This window comes from Mustela lutreola, chromosome X (genome assembly GCF_030435805.1).
Source record: "Mustela lutreola isolate mMusLut2 chromosome X, mMusLut2.pri, whole genome shotgun sequence".
In the NCBI taxonomy this organism is placed as follows: domain Eukaryota; kingdom Metazoa; phylum Chordata; class Mammalia; order Carnivora; family Mustelidae; genus Mustela; species Mustela lutreola.
The window spans coordinates 130,894,186-130,903,817 of NC_081308.1; the positions used below are offsets into that span (position 1 = coordinate 130,894,186).

Consider the following 9,632-nt stretch of genomic DNA (forward strand, 5'->3'; position numbering starts at 1 on the left):
TTAGATGAAAATTTACAGGGAGGCTAACCATAAGAGATGCTGAACTCTAGGAAGCAAACTGAGGGTTGCTGGAAGGAAGGTTGGTGGGGGGAGGGAAAATTGGGTGATGGGCATTAAGGAGGGCACTTGATGTAATGGGCACCAGGTGTTCTATGCAACGGATGAATCACTAAATTCTACCTCTGAAACTACAAAAAAAAAAGAAGTAGTATACATTTGCAATTTACTCCTTACCCTCACATTTGCTTCTTACCGTACTGATGTCTGGAGTTTGGCCACATTATTCTTACTAAACCTGTTTAAGATAAGCATTGACTCTCTTTCTTTTCTTTTCTTTCTTTCTTTCTTTCTTTCTTCTTTTTGAAGGGGGGAAGGGGGAGGGGCAGAGGGAGAGGGAGAGAATCCCAAGCAGACTCTGCACTGAGAGGGGAGCCTGAGCAAGGTGGGACTCCATCTCACAACCCTGAGGTCATGACCTGAGCCAAAATCAAAAGTCAGGCTCAACTAACTGAGCCACCCAGACACCCCAAGCATTGGCCTTCAATTGCATTTCACTAATAGCCTTGCAAAACCTCTCTGCAATATTTGAGAGGCTGGTCACTTCCTCTTTTTGAAATGCTTTGCTCTGCTTTCATTTAGTCCATGTTCTTCCTTGGTGGAAACTCTTCTCCAGCTCCTTCTTAGACTGCTTCTCCCTCCCTATCTTTAATTTTACAGGATTACATCCCTTCTCCTTTTATATTCATTGAACAATTTTATGTATACTGAAAACTACCATCTGTATACTAAAAGCTGGTCCTGCACAACAAGTAGTTTGGAAGTAGTGGTCAACAAATGTTTGCATAAGGGGTCGAACACGATGTTTGTTGCATGGTGGATTTAATACCATGTGGGAATTCCCATGCTTTTGAAGGAAAGGAAAACTAACACTGAGTTTAAATAGTCACACATAGGGATGCCTGGGTGGTTCCATCAGTTAAGCCTCCAACTCTTGATTTCAGCTCAGGTCATGATCTCACGGTTGTGGGATGGAGAGAGATTCTCTCTCTCCCTCTCCCTTTGCCCCACCCCACCCCCCATGAAGTTTTTAAAAAAAGTAAGTAGTCACACATAAAGAACAATATATACCACATAGTAATGTTAACATTGGATTTGACCTTAGAATGATTGGTTGGGATTTTAATAGGTGAGCTGTAAGTACTGTTTACTCTTCTGAATTACACAAGACCCTTGCTACTTGGATTTGAATACAAATAGAACATGACTTATCTCAAGAGTAGCATTAATTAGTACAGGGGCAGATTTCAACTGTACATTTATAAAAGTTTTCACTAACTACATCCAGAAAAATACCAACTGATTACCCTAAAACAATCTCTAGCTAGTGGTTGAAGAATATGGTTAAAAATAGTTATTAAGTTTCTCAGAGTCCTCAGTCTCTCATGGTTCCTCTCTCCCTCCAATTTCCCCCAACTCCTTTCTCCTCTTCATCTCCCCATGTCCTCCATGTTATTCCTCATGCTCCACAAGTAAATGAAGCCATATGATAACTGACTCTTTCCCCTTGACTTATTGCACTCAACATAATCTGCTCCAGTCCCATCCATGTTGCTACAAAAGTTGGGTATTCATGCATTCTGATGGAGGCATAACACTCCATAGTGTATATGGACCACATCTTCCTTATCCATCCGTCTGTTGAAGGGCATTTCGGTTCTTTCCATGGTTTGGCAACTGTGGCCATTGCTGCTGTGAAGATTGGGGTACAGATGGCCCTTCTTTTCACTACATCTGTGTCTTTGGGGTAAATACCCAGTAGTGCAATTGCAGGGTCATAGGGTAGCTCTATTTTTAATTTCTTAAGGAAATTAAAACAGCTGTTTTAAAAAAACTCTGTTTTTCAGAGTGGCTGCACCAACCTGCATTCCCACCAACAGTGTAAGAGGGTTCCCCTTTCTCCACAACCTCTCCAACACACATGGTTTACTGTCTTGTTAATTTGGGCCATTCTGACTGGTGTAAGGTGGTATCTCAATGTGGTTTTGGTTTGAATCTTGCTGATGGCTAATGATTATGAACATTTTTTCATGTGTCTGTTAGCCATTTGTATGTCTTCTTTTTTTTATTATTTTGCTTAATTTTTATTTATTTTATTTTATTTTTTTAATTTATTTTTTATTTTCAGCATAACAGTATTCATTAATTTTGCACCCAGTGCTCCATGTAATCCATGCCCTCTATAATACCCACCACCTGGTTCCCTGACCTCCCACCCCCCGCCCCTTCAAAACCCTCAGATTGTTTTTCAGAGTCCATAGTCTCTCATGGAGAAGTGTCTGCTCATGTCTTCTGCCCATTTTTTGACATGATTATCTGTTTTGTGTCTGTTGAGTTTGAGGAGTTCTTTGCAGATCTTGGATATCAGCCCTTTGTCTGTACTGTCATTTGCAAATATCTTCTCCCATTCCGTGGGTTGCCTCTTTGTTTTGTTGACTGTTTCCATTTTTTTAATGGAATTTTTCCTTCATTATTGTGATAACACACACGTAATGTAAAATTTATCATCTGAACTATTTTCAAGTGGATCATTTAGTGGTACTAAATACAGTCACAATGTTGTACAACCATCACTATCCATCTGCAGAATGTTTTCCATCTTGCAATATTAAAACTCTATACCCATCATTATAGAATATTTTAACTTGGAAAATTACAGAATAACAAAACATAAGGCTATATAAAATTTAAATAATTATTATTCATAATCCCAATATAACACACACACACACACACACACACAGAGAGAGAGAGAGAGAGAGAGAGAGAGAGAGAACTATGAAAACAGCTTATATTCACTGTTCCGGGACTACAAATATCTGTGGTCTTACTTTAGACCACAAGGAAATGATTCATTAATTCTGTGGTTATGGAAAATAGAAACATAAAAGCCTTGATTTAATCTTAAAAAAAAATCTTTTTAAACTCTAGATGTTAAGTCACAGTGGTATTAAATAGGAAACCTTGAGACATGATAGCCTTGTTCATACAGGTATTTTCCTTGGCTGTGCAGAAGCTTTTGATCTTGATGAAGTCCCAAAAGTTCATTTTCGCTTTTGTTTCCTTTGCCTTTGGAGACGTATCTTGAAAGAAGTTGCTGTGGCCGATGTCGAAGACATTGTTCTCCTATGCTTATGTTCTCCTCTAGGATTCTGATGGATTCCTGCCTCACATTGAGGTCTTTTATCCATTTTGAGTTTATCTTTGTGTATGGTCTAAGAGAATGGTCCAGTTTCATTCTTCTACACGTAGCTGTCCAATTTTCCTAGCACCATTTATTAAAGAGACTGTCTTTTTTCCACTGTGTATTTTTTCATGCTTTGTCGAAGATTATCTGACCACAGAGTTGAGGGTCCATATCTGGGCTCTCTGCTCTGTTCCACCAGTCTATGTGTCTGTTTTTATGCCAGTACCATGCTGTCTTGGTGATCACAGCTTTGTAGTAAAGCTTAAAATCAGGCAACGTGATGCCCCCAGTTTTGTTTTTCTTTGTTTCAACATTTCCTTAGCAATTCGGGGTCTCTCTTGGTTCCATACAAATTTTAGGATTGTTTGTTCCAGCTCTTTGAAAAATGCCAGTGGAATTTTTTTTTTAAGATTTTATTTATTTGACAGAGAGAGAGATCACAAGTAGGCAGAGAGGAAGGCAGAGCGAGGCAGGGGGAAGCAGGCTCCCCACTGAGCAGAGAACCTGATATGGGGCTCCATCCCAGGACCCTGAGATCATGACCTGAGCTGAAGGCAGAGGCTTAACCCACTGAGCCACCCAGGTGCCCCATGCTGGTGGAATTTTGACTGGAATGGCATGGAAAGTATAGATTGCCTAGAGCAATCTTATACAATCTAGTCAGTATAGACATTTTTAAATTTACTTTTTATTTTCAGCATAACAGTATCATTATTTTTGCACCACACCCAGTGCTCCATGCAATCCGTGCCCTCTATAATACCCACCACCTGGTACCCCAACCTCCCACCCCCTGCCCCTTCAAAACCCTCAGATTGTTTTTCAGAGTCCATAGTCTCTCATGGTTCACCTCCCCTTCCAATTTCCCCCAACTCCCTTCTCCTCTCTAACACCCCTTGTCCTCCATGCTATTTGTTATGCTCCACAAATAAGTGAAACCATATGATAATTGACTCTCTCTGCTTGACTTATTTCACTCAGCATAATCTCTTCCAGTCCCGTCCATGCTGCTACAAAAGTTGGGTATTCATCCTTTCTGATGGAGGCATCATACTCCATAGTGTGTATGGACCACATCTTCCTTATCCATTCGTCCGTTGAAGGGCATCTTGGTTCTTTCCACAGTTTGGTGACCGTGGCCATTGCTGCTATAAACATTGGGGTACAGATGACCCTTCTTTTCACTCCATCTGTATCTTTGGGGTAAATACCCAGGAGTGCAATTGCACGGTCATAGGGTAGCTCTACTTTTAATTTTCCATTTGTGGTAAGGAAAATACAAAAAAAAAAAAAAAACGAATGAAATAAGTCAAGCAGAGAGAGTTAATTATCATATGGTTTCACTTATTTGTGGAGCATAACAAATAGCATGGAGGACAAGGGGTGTTAGAGAGGAGAAGGGAGTTGGGGGAAATTGGAAGGGGAGGTGAACCATGAGAGACTATGGACTCTGAAAAACAATCTGAGGGTTTTGAAGGGGCGGGGGGTGGGAGGTCGGGGAACCAGGTGGTGGGTATTACAGAGGGCACGGATTGCATGGAGCACTGGGTGTGGTGAAAAAATAATGAATACTGTTATGCTGAAAATAAAGAAAAAATAAATTAAAAATATATATAAGAAAACTAAAAAAAAAATAATAATAAAGTCTAGGGACACCTGGGTGGGCTAAGTTGGCTGAGCGACTGCCTTCAGCTCAGGTCATGATCCTGGAGTCCCGGGATCGAGCGCCCCCCTCAACTCCCCCAACCCCCATCGGGCTCCCTGCTCAGCAGGGGGTCTGCTTCTCCCTCTGCCCTTCTCCCTCTCTCATGCTCTCTCTGTCTCTCACATAAATGAAATCTTTTTTAAAAATAAAGTCTAATATATATGTTAGAACGTGTGTGTGTGTGTGTGTAGGTTGTAATATGTATACAAATAGTATATAATGGCAAATTATGTATAAATATATAAATAATTATAAAGGCAAAATATTTCTTCCCCTTAGAATATCAGGCAAAGTTGTTTCGAGTATGTATTTACTCATTTCAGATTGTCAGGGGATGAAATAAATGTCAACTATTTGAACACTAAATACATTAAGTACTGATTATCGTCTCTGCGCTCCCACATAAAATTAGATGGCTTAGTATGAACACTAGAACTTTCATGGGGGGACCTTTGGAGTACTTATTTTTGTCTCTATAGCTAATACAAAACTTCCCAAATGAGGGCCTTATTAGAAGTTTGGAACAGAACTTCAGACGCATATACCAACACCTGTGTTGGCTTGAAAGGAAAGTGCTTTACAAACACACAAAATTGAGCAATTAAATTCTCCCTGTAATGTCAAATATTGGATAGTGGTGGAGAACTCATTTATTCCTGTATACATTGTTGCAGTTAGAAAGTGAGATCTTACATGGGCTTATTTTTAAAAACTTGGAAAAATCTCAAAACAAACAGAAGGGTGGTGGTATATAGGGGTCAGAACTAATGTAAAACAAAACAAAACACCATGCAGAAAAAACAGGAGAAAATCATTCCTCTCCTCCAAATGGGATTGATTTGTTTTGAATGATACATGAAAACAATTTTAGTAATTCACAAAAAATACATTTAACTGACTTATCCCAAATATATTCTGAAACAATGTCATGTTTATTAAATGACATGCCCAAGTGAAGATGGTGTTATGTTATTAAATGTAAAAAAAAATGCCCATTATGGAAGCAAATGTATAAGAATTAATTACTCAAGTTCTTAGTTCTCAAATATAAAATCAACTTTCTGCATACTTGATGAATATTAAACTTGAAAACAAAACCAAAGAACTGTAGGTGATTTATCTTAAAAGCCAGCTGTGAAATACTCATACCATAAGCAATTAAGTGTATGTGCATATTAATGAAATACTTTTGATCAATCCTAAAGGCAGGTGTCATTTGATAGTGAAGCAACACCAAATAAATGACATTTTGATGTCTTTGTGGAAATGACGTATCTACAAACCCATGTCTCAGCACTGGTATTTATCTATGTAGTTCTGTTCTCCCAGTGATTTTAGGCAGCTCACTTTATTCAAAAACACCATCTCATGTTTACTTTCAGTAAATTTTATAAGGCAGTAGAGTACATTTTCTTCTGAAATCGTATTTTTATTGGCATTGTCTCTGTAAACTAATGAGTAAATACAAGTGGGTACACAGATAAGATAGATTTTATATTCTTTAATTTTTTTTTTCTTTCAAAAAGCAGTGTAGCCTTCTTTCTGTACTTGTGCATTGAAACTTTTGGGACTGATACCAATCCACTGGGGCCAAGCCTAAAATTGAATCATCCTTATTGTTAAAAGTTAATTGACAGTGTTAAGTACAAAAAGTCACCATTACTAATGAAGGACTGAAAGCTCAATGCATATAATTGTGGAATTGCTGCTACCCACATAACTGGTCAGGGTTTGGGGTTTTAACAGGAGAAGATTCTTGCACTTAACAAGAAAGCTATGATAAACAAGATGTACTGATTTCAACTCTAATTTTTAAACTACTACAACGAGGTTTGGCGTAGCTAATGTTACACTTGTATTGTAAAACTTAGGTTCCTGTTCTTTCTTCAAAGTCATCAGAACAACAAGGAATGAAGAGACTTTTGAACAATTGCCAGCTCTTGCCGTTGCTGTTTCAAGGAAGGAAATATTAAACATTTGCATGTTATTTAGGTAATTGCTATATACGTTTTTCAAACAAAATACCCCAATGCTCACATCCCTCCTTAACACTTAAAATAAGTGTTCTTAATATTAAATATACACTACTTACAGCTTCCATCATAATTTTGTTTTGCAACTTGGTAATTTGTTCCCTAACTTCACTTTGTTCATCAGCAAGAAGATGTTCATGCTCCTTCTCTAAGTCCTGCATACTCTAAAACAAAAAGCCTTGTTCAGTTATAAATCACCACTTTTCATCTCATGCTCCAAACACATAAAATTAAAAATTTCAAGGGGTGCCTGGGTGGCTCAGTCAGTTAAGCGCCTGCCTCTGGCTCAGGTCATGATCTCAAGGTCCTGGGATTGAGTCCCATGTCTGGCTCCCTGCTCAGTGGGGAGTCTGCTTCTCCCTCTCCCTCTGCCCTTCCCCCTGCTCATACACTTGCGCGCACACGCACACGCACTCTCTCTCTCATTCCCCTCCCCCCAAAAAATTAATAAATAAAATCTTTAAAAAATTAAATTTCAAAAGTAACAATTCTTAATATTCAAAGGATGCTCATTATTTGTTCCAAATAAAATACTACACCTAATACATGGAGATCAAAATACCCACTTAAGAAATTTTTTAAATGTTGTGTTTGAGTCAAATATAATTATTATAGAGACATGGCAGTAGTACACTTTTCTCGAAACAATGGGTTATAAACAGTTAAGGTCAAGGTGGAGGAAAGAAAAGAAAAGGACTGACAGTCTCATAGAATGAAATACCATAATTTCAAAACTCTCTAATAAGCTTTCTTTTTTTTTTTTTCTAATAAGCTTTCTAAACACCATGTAACAGTGCACTTATAACGAGTAAAAATCACTGTAACATGATCCCATTGGCGGGAATAAAATGACCTGTGACACGACCTCTTTAGGTCATGAAAAAACAAACATGTTCTGAATCTTTAATCTTCATTTAGCAAATAGTGATCTAGTGCATACTACGTAAAAAGTACTGTTAAGGACTGTGGAGGAATTTGAAAATGAATGCACGATCTCTTCCTTCCCTATTCCAGTGAGAATAAAAAGACATGCAAATGAAAACAACACGATTAAGGAAACACAACTTGCCATGACTGTGTACTGGAAAATAAAATTGATTCTGATTTAGTTGGCAAAAGAATAAGATTTCAGTAGGTAAAGGGAAGAGGGAATTGAAAGTACTCTAGAAACAAGGACATAAGTTTAGTGAGTGGGTTAGTTGGTGAGTTAGTGTCCTGGAGGGGTGGGAGGAAAAGGAGGAATGTAAGTATAAAACTACAAAGGGAGTCTTGTTACAGGGGCAGACGTTGAATTCCTGAGTGTTTAAAATGGGAAGCTAAAGACAGGTTTTCAGGAGGGAAGGTATAAGTTTTGGAACATCATATTGCAGAACTGTGAAGGATGGGCTGGAGAAGAGAGAACTCAGATGAGAGTTTAATAGTATAAGCAAGAAAGGATGAGATCCTGAACTAGGGCAGTGGCAGCGGGAATTCAAAGAAAGATATTAAGGTACAGTTACAGAGGTAAAGTAACACCTCCCACACCCCTCCTCCCCCACCCCGCCCCACCTCCGCCCATACACACACCTAGAAAAAAAAGGGGGGGGCAATGTGCAGGATTCCATCGCCTCCTAAATAAGTATATATCTGGGCAGAGAAGAGGTCTGTGTCACTGAGAACAATTTGCTAATGTGCAAATATCACAGCAGATCATTCTCAATTTACAAACATTTAGTCCTCTTCTCGCTTTTTCATTCTGTTATACATTTAGACCTTTCCATCTGATTTTAAGTATGCATATAAAGTCATTATTAGTCCAATATTCCAAAGGCAAATATGCCATGAAACACTCATGTAACACATTTGAATATGAGTGTTATTCATCAATTACAATTGCCTACTCATATTTAACAGAAACCGTTAATACAAGTCAAAGACACATAGAAGTGATTTACAGACTTCCTGAGTTTCCACTATATATTTATTGCTGGTCTCCTCCAAACTGATTGTTGAGCAAAAAATTATGATTGAAGTGTTATTAAAGTACCAGTTTTCTTCATAGCACCTGTATTTCTAGGTAAGATTCCCACTTTACAGTTCCCTGTTTTAAATGATTCCCACAAAACTATTAATTGATCCTAAAAATAAAAATGCATTTCCCAGTTATGCTAAATCGAAAACAATGAATTTCAAATGGAAAATGTTTAACAATAGAGACTTATAACCTAAATGTTTCCTCCGCATAGATTTGGAAAGAAACAAAGTAACTTCCACTTTTATGTACATATTATATATTTTTTAAAAATATTTACTTACTTATTTGAGAGAGAGAGAGAGAGAGAGAGAGAGTGCAAGCGCGTGCACATGCATGTGGGAGGAGGGGAAGAGGGAGAGAATCTTCCAGGGGAGTCCCCGCTTAGCAGGGAGCACAAGGCGGGTCTCAATCTCACAATCCATGAAATCAGAACCCACGACCTCAGCGAAAACCAGGAGTCCGTTGCTCAAACCACTGAGCCACCCAGGCACCCCTCCATGTGATGTTTCATAAGAATATATTGTGTTGCCAAATACAACAGACCTTTAAGAATTTCTCATATAAATTTTTAATTTTTTGCAGCCTCTGGTTCTGAACAACTCTAGCTTGTTGAAGAATCTTTCGTTGCTCTTGGAA

The 9,632-nt window shown here is 38.4% G+C and overlaps 1 long non-coding RNA gene across 1 annotated transcript; it reads right to left on the reverse strand.

The window, feature by feature from the left end:
- Positions 1-6,371: 6,371 nt before the first annotated feature.
- LOC131821973 (uncharacterized) lies at positions 6,372-9,632 on the reverse strand. The gene is made up of 3 exons (XR_009350034.1): positions 9,540-9,632; positions 7,042-7,146; positions 6,372-6,898 (listed from the first exon to the last, which is right to left on the reverse strand). It is a non-coding gene; the product is annotated as an uncharacterized LOC131821973 (long non-coding RNA).